The following is a 15,985-nucleotide window of genomic DNA, read 5'->3' as shown; positions in this document are numbered from 1 at the left end:
TCTAGTTAATAAGCACTCTAAGCCTGCAGAGCCACACCCTGAGTGTCATGTTCTGAGATGTGTCCTTGCTAGTGTTCTCCATCCTACATCCCTGTAAACGGATGCTCTTCCAACTATGACCACCTCCTGTGCCCCCACCTCTGCTTATAACCAGCATCCCTCCTTCCCTCAGCCCCTGGCTAAAGGCACTGATATTGAAGTCATTGAAGTTCACAGCTAGAACATCCCTCAGACTCACTTAGAAGAGCAGGACTCAAATCAATGGCTACTCAAGGAATCTTTGAGGCTGGGTGGGAAGGGTAGGGTTGGGCAAAAGTAAACCTGAGACTCTCTAAACCATACTCTCCGGGAACCTGGGGCAATGTGTGCTTCTGACATGTTCCCGATGATTCTGACTCACAGGTGGTTTTGGAGCTTTAGTTTTGATTTAATCTGTACCCTTCATGGTCTAGATCTGAAAAAAATGACAGTAGTAATTTAAATTATGCACCTCCCAAAACACATCGGATTAATAACCAAGTCACAACTAGAATCCATGCATATGATTAAGAGCGTCTTTGCACTAAATCCTGGGCAGGAGATGAACCACCTCCTTAATGTCTCCTCTTCTTCCCTCTTAATCTCCATTTGCTGCATCCCTCCATGTGTCAGACGGAAAAAGTAACCTGAAGAGAGGATGCAATCCACAGAAAAATGATGAAGTGACAATGAGAGAGATTTACGGTCCCTGGAGCACAAAGGGCAGAGTGAATACAAACATGTGGTCAGAACAAGAGGGCGGGCCTCCAGGTAACACAGACTTGAGCCAGGGAGGACTGGACGTACAGTCAGGTGCACTGCCTTGGACTGTATTCCCTTATCTCTTTAGACTTTTCTGATTTCTTAACACCGTTCATCTGTGTTATCCCACCCGGAGATCCAATGTGCACTGTCATTTCTCCTCATTTCTAGTGACCTACTGGGACCTGACTGACTGACCTCATTTAGGCAGACCTCTATCTGGCTTTGAACTTGCTGTGTCCTTCTCCAAAGACCTATCAAGTGACTTCTAGAAACCTCCCCAGCCCAGAGCCCTACAGCCTCCTTCTCAATACCTGTGTGAGGCACCAATCAGGAGGGTCATTATTTAGAGCTGAAATTGTCCCTCTCTCCTTCCCTCCTACTGAGTTTTGTCTTTACTAACCCACTCCCTGTACTCGCTCTTAATCTCACTCTCATCCTCTGCACATTGGTGTCCTTCGGCTTTGTCTTGCATTTCTTATTCTCTTCTCCCATTCTCATTCTACTGGCTTTAAAAGGGAGACACCTTGCTGGAGAGGTCACAGAGCCATGCTGGTCCCAAACCATCAGCCCAGCACAGTTGGACAATCTGGGACCAGGCACAAAGACTGGCTATTTGAGCACCCAAAGTCAGGCCTCCAGTATCTTCTGAACTGGGACCAGGGATCTCTTCCGCTGTGGAATCCCTTCAAGGGATCCCTTCCTCCCCTGGAAGTTGCCACTGTGAGGCCAAAGACCACATAGATCCCAAGGATTCAGAGAAAGAACAATCATCCAAAGAGGCATAGCATATGGAGGCAAAGAACTGTAGGAATGATGTCAGGGAGACTGGAGCCCCAAATTCATTGTGATTTACAAAGATGATCAGGGCAAAGACAAGGTGTTTTCCTCTTGGGGCAATAATCTATTTAATTATTCTGATTAGATAGGAAATACACTTCCAATACAGAAAATATAATTCCTTGAATCTCTCTAATGTGCCTTATAGAATTTAAGAATATAGTGTGTTTTAAATTAGGAAACAAGTAAGCATGAAGGAAAAGAAATTTCCTCTAATGCCATCAGTTTAACAAATGCTAATATTCTGATGCTTATTCATCCAAAATTATAGTATAGAATCAAATTTCTTCCCAGGAGAAAGCTAAGCTAATAACCAGCCCTTGGCGGTCCATTGTTGGGCTCGTTCTCACACTGGCCGTCTGTGACCACTTAGAAACACTCCTATTCCTTTCCTGAAATTAAAAGAGAGAGTTCAGATTAAAGAATTCAGTTTTATCATCAGGTCTTCCTCCTTGTTTATCTCCTGTTTCTACCAAAACATAACTCTTAAAACTACATTCGTGGAATTTTCTTCAAAATAGGATGAAGGAGTTCATGGCATGCCAATAGTCCTGCTGAGATGAGTTTGCCTCTCCTGGGCTGAAGGCATTTGCTTGGAAATAATTGATGTTTACCACCACATATTGTTTAGAACTATACAGTGTTGTAAGTTCCAAAATAATTTTCCAGTCCCTCAGAATCATTGGATTTTAGGATCAAGGTTAGCAGGGAAGTGTGCTTCCCCAAAATAAAGTTTCCCTAGGCCCTTAATCAGTCCTACTAAATCAGAATTTCTTAGGCTAATCTGCGGTTTTTTTAATTTAAAATTTTTATTTTAGTATAGTTGTTGTACAATATTATATAAGTTACAGGTGTACAATATACTGAGTCACAATTTTTAAAGATTATGCTCTATTTATGTTATTATAAAATATTGGCTATATTCCTTGTGTTGTACAATATATCCTTGTAACTTATTTTATACCTAATAGTTTGTACCTCTTAATCCCCTATCTACCATGTGTCCCTCCCTGCTGCTAATTTGTATTTTTAATAATGTCTCTAAGTAATTCTGGTGCAGTCAAGCTGGATAACCTCTGATTCAGTGTGTCCTCCATAATGTCAGCTTTAAAGAGGAGGAACTCATTAAGAACCGAAACACACACAGATCATTAAAGACAGAACCATGATATGTGCCACATAACAGAAGTGACCTAAGAAAGCTGATACAGACTATGGAAAAGTGGTGATGATGGTGACTTACAGTAAAAAAGATGCTGAAAAGGGGGAGTCTTTTTTTTAATCTGTATCTGGCAATAAAGCAAGCTACCAGCAGGGGGCACCCGGATTTGAACCGGGGACCTCTTGATCTGCAGTCAAATGCTCTACCCCTGAGCTATACCCCCTTGCTGGAACAGAGCTCCTCCTTAGCATATTTCACCTGTGTTGCCACATCCAAGGATTCCATAGTGCACTGTAATCTCTTGTTCATTCTCAGCCAGCCTGTGGAAACTGACATACCCCCCACAAACTGACCAGAGACCACTCTTCTGGCTATGATTTCATCTTTCCATTCCCCAGAGACCCCTCACTGTCTAACAGGCACTCTTCTACTTTGTAGTCACAAACTGAATTCCTTCAAAAACTGAAGTCTCTTACTCTTCCCTCAGAGGCTGGTGAGCAGTGCAGGGGGGAAGCAGTGAAGACGTGTAAGAATCACAGCTGTATTAGTCAGCTATTTCCACAGTAATGCTTCAAAACAAATCATCCTCAAATTCTAAATCATGCAACAATAAGCATTTATTTTCATATTCATAGGGCAGCAGCATGGATGCCAAACAATGGATGGAGGCTGGGCTTTACCTGGTGGCCCTGCTTCAAGCTGGGGGTCCATTTGTGCCTGGTTTCTCTCTGTGAACTGGGCTTAGGTCTGCTCCTTGTCTATTTGTTCTGGAGTCTGCGCTGGAGAAGCAGCATCTAGCAGGGGCAGCTCTTCTCACGGCAATAGCAGAAAAACAAAAAGACAAGCCCAACAATACAAGCAGGTTTCAAGCCTCTGCGTGTATTACATGTGCTAGATCCCATCAGGCAAAGAAAGTCATAGGACCAAGCCCTAAATCAAGGGCAAGGAAATATATACCACTTCTAAAGGGAGGATCTGAGAAGACTTGAGGCAAAGGGCACAGAAAGAATGAGTGAAGAACGGGGGCTAAGAGTTTAATCTACCATGGCCTGCTCTCTTGGTTGCAATTATTTACGTCTCTCCCACAAGCAAAATACACTCAGCTTTATCCCAAGCCCCCAAAGCCTCATCCAATCAGACAAAGTCCAGGATCTTCTGATCTACATTAGGTCCAGGAGAGGCTTCTCTTGATCCAGAAATGTATGAGCTTAAGAGACAAGTTATCCACCATGCACACATCCAGAAACCAGTGATAGTACAGGAACAGACTGACTGCAATAAACATTTGCATTCAAAGACTGGACAAAATGGGCAGCACATATAGATAGTCACAGCAACTGGGTATGCAAAAGAAACTGTCACACTCCCTTCTACTTTGGGTACAGCCACAGCCTCCTTCTAGATACCAGTTTAAGTCTTTGCTAGCCTTTTTGCAATAATGTTGCATAACAAAACACTGAAAACTCAGTGGCACACAATAAGCATTCCAGGAATATGAAATGTTCCTTGCTTAGACCCTGGTTCTGCTACCTGGGAGTGGCTCCCAGTCCATGGCTCTACATGACTCTTGGCTCCACCCCCTGAGAAGTCTTCCTTTTTCATCATTTTCCTTTGCAAATTCTGAAAAGCTCATTGGAAAATATGCCCCTTTTGGTGGCTGAGCATTCTTCTCAGCTTGCTTCCCACCCATAGAATGTTGGAGGTCCAGAGATCTTTTGACTTCCCAGTTTCAGTCTTTTTTAGTTCAGGCTGTGAATGCTTTTGTTAGTACAGCTCTCTTAAGAAATTTGTGGGTTTCCTATGTATTTCACTCCTTGTGTCAAAAGCCATGATCACAATTTTTTTTTTAACCTATGCCCTCCCTCCACCTCCATTATCAATATTTGGGCATTTCTGTGAGACCACATCCTTAATCTTTCTAGGAACACTTTTGTACAACTGAGAGGATATTCTTGACATCACCTTAATTCTTTCAGTGCTCTTAATTAAAGGCATTAAAGCCACACCCTTGATTTGAACTGTTCCCTGAGGCTATGTTTTACTGGAAGGCTCTACATTTAGTCTTTTTTCTAAAGTGATGTAATAATTCTGATTACAAGTTCTCTTCTGAACTCAAATCTTTTTTTTTTCTTTTTAGTTTCTTATCCAAAACAGCCTGTAACAAATAGCTTAGGCATTCAACATTTTGCCTGGAAAGATCCTACCTCCAATTCTATTGGTTCAAGTATTTTCTGCCTTTCAGGTGATCACAAATCTCCATTTTCCCTGCCCTCAATGCTAATTTTCTCACCATTTTTCCAGACTGATTGTAACAGCTTCCTTGCCACCCACTGCTTCATCATGAAGCCATGTCACGTATGGTAGACTTTCGTTACAGCAGGAGCCCTCTTCTAGATACCAATTTCAGTATGTGCCAGTCTTGTTCATAATAACGCTGCATAACAAGCCACCCCTCAAACCAGTAACACAGAACAATGGGCAGTTACTGTCTGTCACACCTATGGGTTTGCAGGTTGAATGTGAATCAGCTGATCTAGGTTGGGCTTGGCAGGGTGGGTGGACTTCAAACTGCCCATCTAGCTGGCCTTGGCGCCTCTCAGTGAGTTGGGCTCAGGGTTGGGCTTTGTGTGTTCATGCTGGAGCCCAGGCTGAAGGAGAGGAGCTTACAGGGTTAAGCATATTTCGTGATAACGGTGGAAGTTCCAGAGGCAAACCCAACCTTGCAAGTAAATCTTCAAGGCCCTGCTTGCATCATACCTGTCAACATCGTGTTGGCCAAAACAAGTCACATGGTGTGCCAGTTACCCATGTATTGACTCTCAGCTCCAAATTCACCCTTCCATACCTGCTGTGGGAAAACGGACTGGATTCTTTAAGCATTTCTCCTTTAAGTGAGCACAATGTTAACAGCTGTCGGTAGAGGGCGCAGGAGGGATGTTGCGGGAGAAAGGGGTCTTCTATCCCTAGTTCCTGCAGCAGGTGTTTGCTTGCCCCTCCGCCTTCCTGCTGCAGGGTGCGCGGTGGTGCAGGTGTGGAAGGACACTTGGTAGTGCTCTGCCCCAGGCACATGTCCGGAGAATGAAATCCCTTGGTGACCTCGCAGCCCTGGCTGGGCAGGTGACCACTCCCCCACCCCCAGCTCCCTCTATGCACCCGCCTGCCAGCTTCGACTTGTTTCTGCCCAGAAGTCTGGTTCCCAGGTCTACTTGTGAACAGTGCACACCCCAGGCGTCACACTTCCACATAGCTTACTTGTGTCCCCCGACGTTGCTTCCTGGTTGCCTGGCAACCGTGAACAGGTCTGGTTGAGGCAACCTGATGGGTAGTCTGCAATCCCAATCTCCCCGGATGAGGACTGAATCCTAGCTATGGGAAGTGTCCCCTTTCCAAATTTGTCCTTGCTTGGGCCCCTCACCCCAGGGGTACCTTTAGAGTTTTCTTTGCACCTTCATAGTTACTCTCCTTTCATAGCACAATAATTCTTTATATTAAACGTCTCCTGTTTAAATTACCGTGTAGATTCTGTCTCCTGATTGGCCTAGACTGATATAGCTGAGCCCAGATACTGGCCTGTAGGGGAGAAAGAGCAAAGTCACAAAGGCATAGAAACAGAGAGATGTGAATTATAGCCAATAGGTCAATCTACTGCACTTCAAGGTGACAGAGGAGAGAAGACACCTTAAAAAACAACACAGTCTGGGTAAAAGTGGTGGGGGTGGTGATGAAAGAAGGCACTGATATTAAGCAGAATGTGTTCTCAGGGAAGCCATTTATCTGTTTTTGGTAATAGAAAAAAAGTTACCCTTAGGGGGCACCCGGATTTGAACCAGGGACCTCTTGATCTGCAGTCAAATGCTCTACCCCTGAGCTATACCCCCTTGCCTATTTATGGTTCCTCCTTACCTTATTTTACCTGTGCTGCCACAGCCAAGCAATCTGTAGTTACAAATTTTACTTATTCCTTGTCGGCCTCTGAAACTGGCAAACCCACCACAAACTGACTGGAGGCCGTTCTCTGGCCAGGAGTTCACCTTTTCATCCCCCAGAGGACCCTCCCTTGTCTAACAGGCCCGTTCCTACTCAAGCCACAATCAGAACGGTAGGCTTTGGGTAGGGAGGCACCAGGTTTGAGAACCATGGCTTTTAGGGCTGGAACCTCGCCCCTGCCCCATTCTTCTTGCCTTCCTTCCCCCCTCCCCCAACTTCCCCTATTCTGCTTCATCCTCCCCATACTCAGCCCACCTCACCCTTCCGCTGGCATCCTTCACTCACCCCTCCATCTCCACCTCACACTCTCTCCTCCCTTCTCCCCGGCAGTCTCCTAGGGGCTTGGCTGAAGAACCCAGGGGAGGCAGCACCAGAGAGACCACAGCCCCTGAATCCTTTGGGCAGCACAACCAAGAGAGCTGAGACGAGGTGTAAAGGCTGTTATTTGGGGCCCGCAGCCCGGGAACAAGGGGCCCTGGTGTGGAGTCAGATCTCTTTTTCCCTCTGCCCAGCCCTCGGCAGCCCTCTAGTCACACGATGGCAGGTCCACGCAGGGGACTACTACTCAGTGAGAAAAAGACATGTGCTATCAAGCCACGAAAAGACAGGGAGGAACATTACATGCATATTGCAAAGGGAGGGAAACCAGTCTGAAAAGGCTACATATTGGATATTTCCAACCACATGACATTCTGTTACAGGCAAAACTATGAAGATAGATGACTGGTTGCCAGGGGCTGGCTGGGGAGGGAGAAAGCGATGAGTCAGTACAGCAGGGGGAATTTTTAAGGCAGTGAAAATACTCTGTATGATATTGTGATTGTGGGTAAATGACATTATGCATTTGTCAAAACCCACAAAACTGTACGAACCTTAATGTAAACCATGGACTCCTGTTAATAGTAATGTACCAATATTCATTCACCATCTTTAACAAATGTCACACTAATGCAAGATGTTCATAATGGGGCAACTGGGAGGGGCAGCTGAGGTGAGGGGGTACAGGGCACTTTCTGCTCAATTTTTCTGTAAACCTAAAACTGCTCTAAAAATAATCTATTAATTTTTAAATTTCTTATTTTAATTTTTTTCAAGTTCTTGTAATTTTTTATTGCAGTATAGTCAGTTTACAATCTTCTGTCAATTTCTGGTGCATATGAATGTTTTTAAAGTGACAGCAGGTAAGGCAACTTGGGTTATGAATCAGAGACCACATGATCCATGTTTAAATGATTTATGAGCCACTATTATCTAAAAAGTTCCTTTTCACCTACAGGGCTGTGCGGAACTCTAACACAGAGTCACCCTCATACTCGTGGTCTTCCATAAACCTGGGCATCTGCTCCGTGGCAGGTGCACACCTTTCCCACCAGGTCTCCTTCCCACCTGGCAGCTCCTCAGGCCCCAGCAGAGGGCATCAGCTTTGACAGTAAATAGGAGAGCTAACCAAACACACTTATTTCTCATAGGGTCAAGACAAAGCCTCTAATTCTGGATGAGGAAAACTTCCAATAAACCGCTTCCTGAATCAGAAGATGAACTTTCCTGTGTCTCCCCTCTCCTTACCCCTTCCATGTCCTGTTTGCTAAGCCCCTCCAGAGAAAAACAGGCAAGCTTTAATAGCCACCTAAAAACTAGGGGTGTGTGGGGGGGGAGTGAGCCCCACTCCGGGGACTAAGGAATTCTACAGTGACCACCTGTGTAGATTCAGGAAGAAAAGAAAACTAGCAGGGGGCACCCGGATTTGAACCAGGGACCTCTTGATCTGCAGTCAAATGCTCTACCCCTGAGCTATACCCCCAAGCCAAGCACATGCTCTTAACTTGCATCACTTCACTATGTTGCAATACCCAGGTATCCTCCAGGACACTGCAACTGTCATCCATCCTCAGTGAACCAGTGAGAACCTGCAGAACTGCCTCTCAGAGGGACGCCCTCTGGTCACCAACCTCCCCTTCATTCCCCACAGAACTTCTTGTTGGATGATTTCTCAGACTACATGTCAGCTGTTTTTTTTTCTCCTATGTGAAAATAGTTATCACTCAGCTCTCTGCTTTTTGTCCTGTGGGCTTATACCTTTTTTTATTGCTTTCTTATAATTAGGAAGACATTATTTTTTAAAATTATATATTTAAGTGAAACTAGAGACATAAATAAAATAAAATAAAGTAATCTTAAATAGCTCTGACGGACAGCTCTGTATTTTAGAAGGGAAAAAACCCACAATTTTCTCCCTCAGAAGTTAAAAACTCAAACCATATCTCCAATCTTCATAGCCTGAAATGTACTGTTTGTACTGTTAAATGTGCAGGGCTTTTAAAAAGCATAAATATTCTCAGATTAAACCCAGGATAGTCAGAATTACTAAGGATTGTTCAGAATGTATATTTTCTCATTATTTCTAAATTATGTAATTCCTTCCTTTACTATTTGTGTGTTATTAAAAAAATAAGACAGATGAGGGGCCAAACAGAACAAAAAGGTGGAGGAAGGGTGAATCTGCTGCCTGCTCAAGCTGGGACATCATTTTCTCCTGCCTTCAGACATCAGTGCTCCTGCTTCTCGGGCCTTTGGACTCAGACCAGAACCTACACTATTGGCTACCCTGGTTGTCAGGCCTCCAAGTTTGGACTGGAACTATACCACCTGTCTTCCTGGGCCTGCAGCTTGCAGAGTGCAGATGGTGGAACCTTGCAGCCTCCATAATTACTGAGCCAATTCCCCATAATAAATCTCTCTCTCTATCTATATGCAACTATATGCATCCCATTAGTTCTGTTTCTCTGGAGAACCCTGACTAATACAGTGACTATATGTCCCAATTTGCTTGGGACATTTCCAGTTGATGCCTGGGGTCCCAGCATAAATATGGGCATCATCCCCTTTCTCTCTCAAAAGTTTCCTGGTTGGAATTATGGTTCTCCCACACATGATGAAAGTGGAATTACAAATTGGTGGGGAAAGTACCAAATTGTTCAACAAGTGGGAATAACAGGTTTTCCATATTAAAAAAAACACACACACAACTGCTACTTAAAAATCCTCACCACACAGAAAGGTAGATTCCAGATGAATTAAAAACATAAATGTGAAAAAAAATCTTTAAAATTATTTGAATTAAAAATAGGAGACTACCATCTTTGGCTGTACCACCCTGAATGCACCCAATCTTGTCTGATCCTGGAAGCTAAGCAGGGTTGAGCCTGGTTAGTACTTGGAAGGGAGACTGCCTTGGAACCCTGGGTGCTGTAAGCTTTAAAAAAAAAAAAAAGGGAGATTATCTTTATTCTCTCAGGGAAGGGAAGGATTTCTTAAGACAACACAGAAGACACATACTACTTTTGTTAAAAAGACCAATTTGTCTTCATCAAAATAAAAAGTAAAATATAATGTTTTAAGATGAGTAACAGTTGTTACTCAACAGAGTGTTTCACCAAATTATCTTTATCTGGCTTAATGACAACCAGCTTGAAGCACAAGTCAGATTTCCAGGTCTGGTGATTTCACTTCATATTCCTGATTTCTGCTAATTTATGATAACTAAAAGGTCATCAGGTATCATAGCAGGTATACTGGTGGTCCTGGCAGATACTGCATTTATTCAAACTTCTCACTGAAGGCTGTCTTCAGCACTCACTCAGATACGAGGCTGACAAGTGCATTACCCTTAAATCTGGGAGCTCAGTATGCCCACGTGGGAGACAGTGGTGGGTGGACTTCTGGTCCCCTCTGGCTTGGGGAGGTATTCCCTTAAATTCTTTTGCAGCATTTGGATGTGGTTTTCAAATATGCCTAGTAACACACGATCAATTCAGGTCCCTACCGTGAATGAAGACAATCATCATGCATAGGGAATTAAATAAACACAGCTACTGAATTAAAATGTGCCACAAACAGGTCTTCTTAAGCAAACAACAAAAAAGCATGGTATTAAAGCCCTGGAGTGATACATTCTGGGCATTCAAAAATATTTGTACACCTGAGCTATTCCACTCGAGCCGCATGCCTCAATGTCATAGAAATGGTCCTTACCAGCATTTCAAAGACATGTTTTAATGTTCTTTCTCATTTCAAAAATTCATGCAAGCACTCTTAGTAGCCAGTACATGTCAGCGTCAATCTATGGAAATGCAGATCATGTATTCACTCCCCATTTCTTTGACCAGGATGCTAAAATGATGTATATTTAGTGGCCACCATTTTTTTCCTCTCCTTTTATTACAGTGAAGGTTTTTTCCTCTCATTTTATTACAATGAAGTTTTTTGCTTGCTTGTTTGTTTCCTGGCCATCATTTTATCAGTTACAATTTCTACTCTTTTCTCTTACAGTAATCAAGAAACCTATTTTTCTCCAAATGAAGCCACATGTGGATTAGCATTCAGGTGCGAGCTCTTCTGTGTGGCCTTGCCCTCCTTTGCTGCATACAGTACCCCTGTGCTAAAGTCTATGGCTCATCAAATAAGCAGTAACCAAGTGGATAGCATCTTCTCCAGTAGGAGAGCTTGTCAGTGACACACAGAACCAAGAGAGGGAGGCACTTTCCCCATCTGAACACACATACGCCAAGGGCTGATTCAGACTCTGCTCATCAAGAATTTCACCCAGAATTAAGCAAAGTATTTGTTAATCCACATAGACAGTGGCCATTGCTCTCCCACACTGTACATCTGAGATGAAACAACCAATAAGTTGGCCCCTTCCAGTCCATTCTCTGCTCTGTACTCAGAAAAATTCGAGGCTGCATTTCTACCCTGTGTTCCATGAGATAGCGCTGGTTCTGATAGTAAGTCTGCCCTTTTTTGCTTCAGCTACCCACAAGTCATTTTTGAGGCCATGGCACCTAAACAGAAGGTATACTAGTATCCTAAGGCTGCTGGGACAAATTGCTCTCAAAGCTGGGTGGCGTAGAACTACAGAAGCCTATTCTCTCACAGACCTGGAAGCTAGAAGTCTGAGGTCAAGGCGTCAGCTGAGCCAGGCTGCTCGGGAAGGGTCTAAGGAAGAATCCTTCCTTGTCTCGTCCAGCTCCTCCTCAGTGTTCCTGGTCTGATAGCCACATCGCTCCAATCTCTGCCTCTGCCTTCACGTGGGCCTCTCCCACATGAGTTTGTGTGTCTGTCCCTTCTCTTTTTATAAGGACACGAGTCATGGGACTAGGACCCAGCCTAATCCAGGATAGCCTCATCTGAACCAATTACATCTGCAGAGGCCCTATTTCATAGCAGGTCACTTTCACACGTACCAGGCTTAGCACTTCAGCGTATCTTTTGGGGGCAAATTCAACCCACTGTGCTCCTTAGACACAAAGAAGCAGCACTGAGTTACTGGATTCTTAAGTGTGGTATCAAGAAGGAAAGGTAACCATTAGGAGATGTTCACATGCAAGGGCTTGTGGCTTTCACATCCACCTTGTTTATTTTCTCCTTTTCCTCACAGAGGGTCTCAGAAAGTAAACATGAGCTCGGAGAGAGAAAATAAAAATCCACTCGGATAACACTGAGTAGCAACAAAGCTAGCTACCGTTAGCAGTGAACAATCTCTCTCCCAGAGAGAGCTGCAGCTGTCAAATGTCAAAACAACCCTCTGAGAGAGAGAAACGGTCTTCTCTAAAGTCAGAGACTATCAGAAACTTTGCTGTATGGAATGTTATCAGAAAGAATGAAACAGCTCACTTCTGCCGGAGCTGATATCATTTGCCCTGTATCGCCAGAACCCAGCGCAGTTTCCAGCTCAGGGCAAGTGTTCCAAGACATGTGTTTTACCAGTGTGTGCCTATTTATTCCCCTCAAAGAGTACTGAAATCTCAGCTTCTGCTGAGTGTGCCACGGTGCCCAGCACACAGTATGACCCAAGAAATGAAAATTGAATAGATGCTCCAGGAAACCTCGATGTCAAGGACGTGGATGCATCTCTGGGGAACTCCGTGCTTCCATGGTCCAACCTGGATACTCTCCTTTATGAGGCCCAAGATACCCTCTGTCTTCTGTTTCCTCATTTGTAACCCTGGAGTAATAGCCCAACCCCCTGGAGCTGGATTTTTCTGAGACAAACTGAGATCTTCAGCTTGTACTGGGCTGCTCTGGGCGGAACAAGTGGATCTCCTCCTTGACTTGCTTGGACAAGTTTTCCCCACCTTGGGGAAGGGGAAAGAGGCTTCTTCAGATTTAGTTTCCTAAATGGTACACTGAGAAGAGGACAATGAACCCAGGACAATGAAGACCAGCCCAGGGGTTTCCGGCAGGCACTGGGGGGAAAGGGAGAGGGACTCGGGACACCGGTCTTCAGTGGGGCTGACGCTCAGTGACTGGTAAACACACACTTGTTAATCAGAAACTTTTAGGGTGGGGGCCATCATCCCTGTTTTAACAAGCCCTCCTGGTGATTTTGATGCATCCTAAAGTTAAAGAACCATGGGTCTACAGCAGAGTTCAGGGGATGAGCAGTCTGACTGTGGTCCCTGCTTTTAATCCTGGCTCCTCCCACCAGCTCTGGCTGATCCTGGGGCAGATGGTAGAGTTCTAAACCCAGCCCCTTCTTGGGTATTTCAGTACCTAAGTCTTCCTGCAGGTGGCGCAAAAGGAAGCCGATGTAGATCTGTGGCAGGTGTTTCTCAAAGTGCGGTCTCCTGACTCCATAAGGAGCTTGTTCCTAACCCCAGATCATATCTGCATGTTTGACAAGTTCCCAAGATTATTCCTAAGTACAGGAAATCTGAGGACTGGCCCACAGGGTGCAGTTCATGTACCAGGTCAAATCCTGGTGTCCCCATTAGCTTTTCCTAGTTATCCTTGTGCTGCATGGCTCTCTGTGCTGTGCTAAGCCCACAGTCTAGTCCCCTTGGTGGTTTCGAGTCTGCATGAATCTATTCAGAGGCTCCCGATATGCAGCCTTTACATATTTTGACTGACGGAAGATAGGCACAAGAGGAAGATGAGAGAGTCATTGGGTCAGCTACAGGATCCTGAACCCAAAGCCAGGAAGACTGGATGCAGGTCCCGAGCCTATCTGTAAGGAGCTGTGTGTGCTTGAGCAGACCAGTAATCCTGAATCTCTCTTTTCAGATGCACATTGCAAAGGGCACAGATTAGTGACCCTGAAGGCCCTTCCTGCTATAAACTTCAGTGTCTGTGCTTTCCCGGAAAGAGCAGGGAGGGAAACCTGTTCCTTGTTTTGCATCAAGGAAACAAAATTATAGTGAGGCAGGCTTGGCAGCTTCCAGCAGGCTCAGCCAGAATAAACACTTGTGGCAAAATTTATAGGAATGTTGGGCATGGCTGCACAGGTAAAAGGTAGTACTAAGGCCTATACCCACGCCAGGGGGTATAGCTCAGGGGTAGAGCATTTGACTGCAGATCAAGAGGTCCCTGGTTCAAATCCAGGTGCCCCCTGATGTCCTTCACTTTTGCTAGCTGGAGCTGGTGTCCAACAGTCAGCTCCTTTCCCTAAATCCGAGTCTCAGGATACTGAGCCTTCTCAAATCCGAGGCAAAGTTCAGGTTAACATAAAACCCTGTCACTTAGCATGACAACCCCAGACTGAAAAGTTCCTCCAACTCTTGACTTTTTAATTTCACTTACCACAGGTCTTGTTCTACATAAGCTTGTTTCTACATGTTTTCATTGTCCCAAATCAGTGGTGTGCTGGTAAATGTTTAACAACCAGCCCTTGGTGGGGAGGGGCAGTGCTGATTTGTAGTGTTTTCCAATTTCATGGTGTAAATCATCTCATCATATCCAATTTCAAGCCACAAACATAAGATCACTGATCATGGAGTTGGGAAGACATGCTAACAAGTGACTCTCTGGTGCAGGCCAACTGAGCGCACCACTGTCCCTAGTCCATCTTCCCTAGAGTGCCATGGGCTCTTTGACCCCCGCCCTCTCCTCATAATGCTTGCAGACATCGGAGCAGTGGCTGTCATAAAATATCCATTCACTCAAGACATATTTGAATCCTGCTCAATGCCAGACACAGGAAAGACAGAGCTGAGTAAGAACTGTCTGTGGTGAGCAGAGTCAAATGAAGAAACAGTGAAGTGAACAATAAGGAAAGCGAGGCCAAAGAAGAAGGATGTGGATTTAAAATGAAAGGATTTCTGTTACTAGCCATATGCTAGACTAAGTCTTCTAAACCCCCTTCTACCTCAGAACACCCAGAAATGCAAGGTGAAATACAATGAATATCCATCCACAGGTATAGCTGAGCTCTCACAGCAGTAAAGGTATCTTAGAGGTGGCGTGGGGATGAACTAAAAGTCCTATGAGGTCAATTTGAACTGAGCTTGAGAATGCCTCTGGTAAACTATTTGCTTGAATCTTAATCTTATGAATCCAGGAAATTTGGTCTTAGGCCTGGGATTCTGTTTCTTCGTATAAAGTCAGACTCTTAGAGAGCCACCATCAGTAAAAGGGTGGGCTAGCAAAACACCAGCAGAGGAAGACAAGAGGCCTTTCTCTCCTCAGGAGGGAGAAGGCATTTCCCTTGAGAATTCATGACCATAGATCTATCCTCACGCTTGTTAGGGCTTTGAATTTACACTACCTGCATGGTTCAGGAACTGCCCAAGCTGAAAGTTAACATAAAAGGTGTGCTCAGGCTAACAATGATTCTGGAGAACCCAGAAGAAGCAAACAAACTCTTGTGGCATGCCTGCAAGAGGCCACACAGAATTTCACTGATGAAACCTGGCTTACAATGGGCTCACAGTTCAAAATAATGAAACACATGAGGAGTCAATCTATCATGAGTGAAAACTATCAGACAAAACAAAGAAGATCAGATAGCAGAATTATCAGATGCTATAAAGTAAGTATAGTTAAAAGTTATTAAAGAAACAAGGAATTGAATGTATGAGAATATATGATATTTAACAAGATGGAGATTCACTTAAAACGAAAAATACAATCACTGAAACTAATAATTTAACAGCAGGTTAGACACACAGAGAAGAGAGATCTGGGAGTGAAATAGAATATAAATATTAAAAAATTACCAAGAATGAAGCACAGAGGTCTAAAAAAAATTGCAGAATATAAAGGAGTAGCTAAAAAAGGTGGAGAATAAAGAGTTGCAACAAATATCACATATGAATTCTACAAAGAGAAAATATAATGGAGGAGAGGCAATATTAAAAGGTAGTATAGCTGAAAATTTTCTAGACTTGTACAAAACCAAAATACCTCAGACTTAGGAACCATGAGTTCTAAGAAAGATAA

At 44.2% G+C, this 15,985-nt stretch overlaps 4 non-coding genes across 4 annotated transcripts; 1 reads left to right on the top strand and 3 right to left on the bottom strand.

Annotated features, from left to right (window-relative positions):
• Positions 1-2,933: 2,933 nt before the first annotated feature.
• On the bottom strand, positions 2,934-3,005 carry TRNAC-GCA (transfer RNA cysteine (anticodon GCA)). The gene has a single exon. It is a non-coding gene; the product is annotated as a tRNA-Cys (tRNA).
• A 3,583-nt stretch (positions 3,006-6,588) lies between these two features.
• On the bottom strand, positions 6,589-6,660 carry TRNAC-GCA (transfer RNA cysteine (anticodon GCA)). The gene has a single exon. It is a non-coding gene; the product is annotated as a tRNA-Cys (tRNA).
• Positions 6,661-8,498: 1,838 nt separating this feature from the next.
• Positions 8,499-8,570, bottom strand: TRNAC-GCA (transfer RNA cysteine (anticodon GCA)). Its single transcript has one exon. It is a non-coding gene; the product is annotated as a tRNA-Cys (tRNA).
• A 5,516-nt stretch (positions 8,571-14,086) lies between these two features.
• Positions 14,087-14,158, top strand: TRNAC-GCA (transfer RNA cysteine (anticodon GCA)). Its single transcript has one exon. It is a non-coding gene; the product is annotated as a tRNA-Cys (tRNA).
• Positions 14,159-15,985: the final 1,827 nt, after the last annotated feature.

The sequence above is a fragment of the Camelus dromedarius genome, chromosome 7 (genome assembly GCF_036321535.1).
Source record: "Camelus dromedarius isolate mCamDro1 chromosome 7, mCamDro1.pat, whole genome shotgun sequence".
NCBI lineage: Eukaryota > Metazoa > Chordata > Mammalia > Artiodactyla > Camelidae > Camelus > Camelus dromedarius.
The sequence above is the reverse complement of the archived record's forward strand: the minus strand, read 5'-3'. Positions and strand labels throughout refer to the sequence as shown.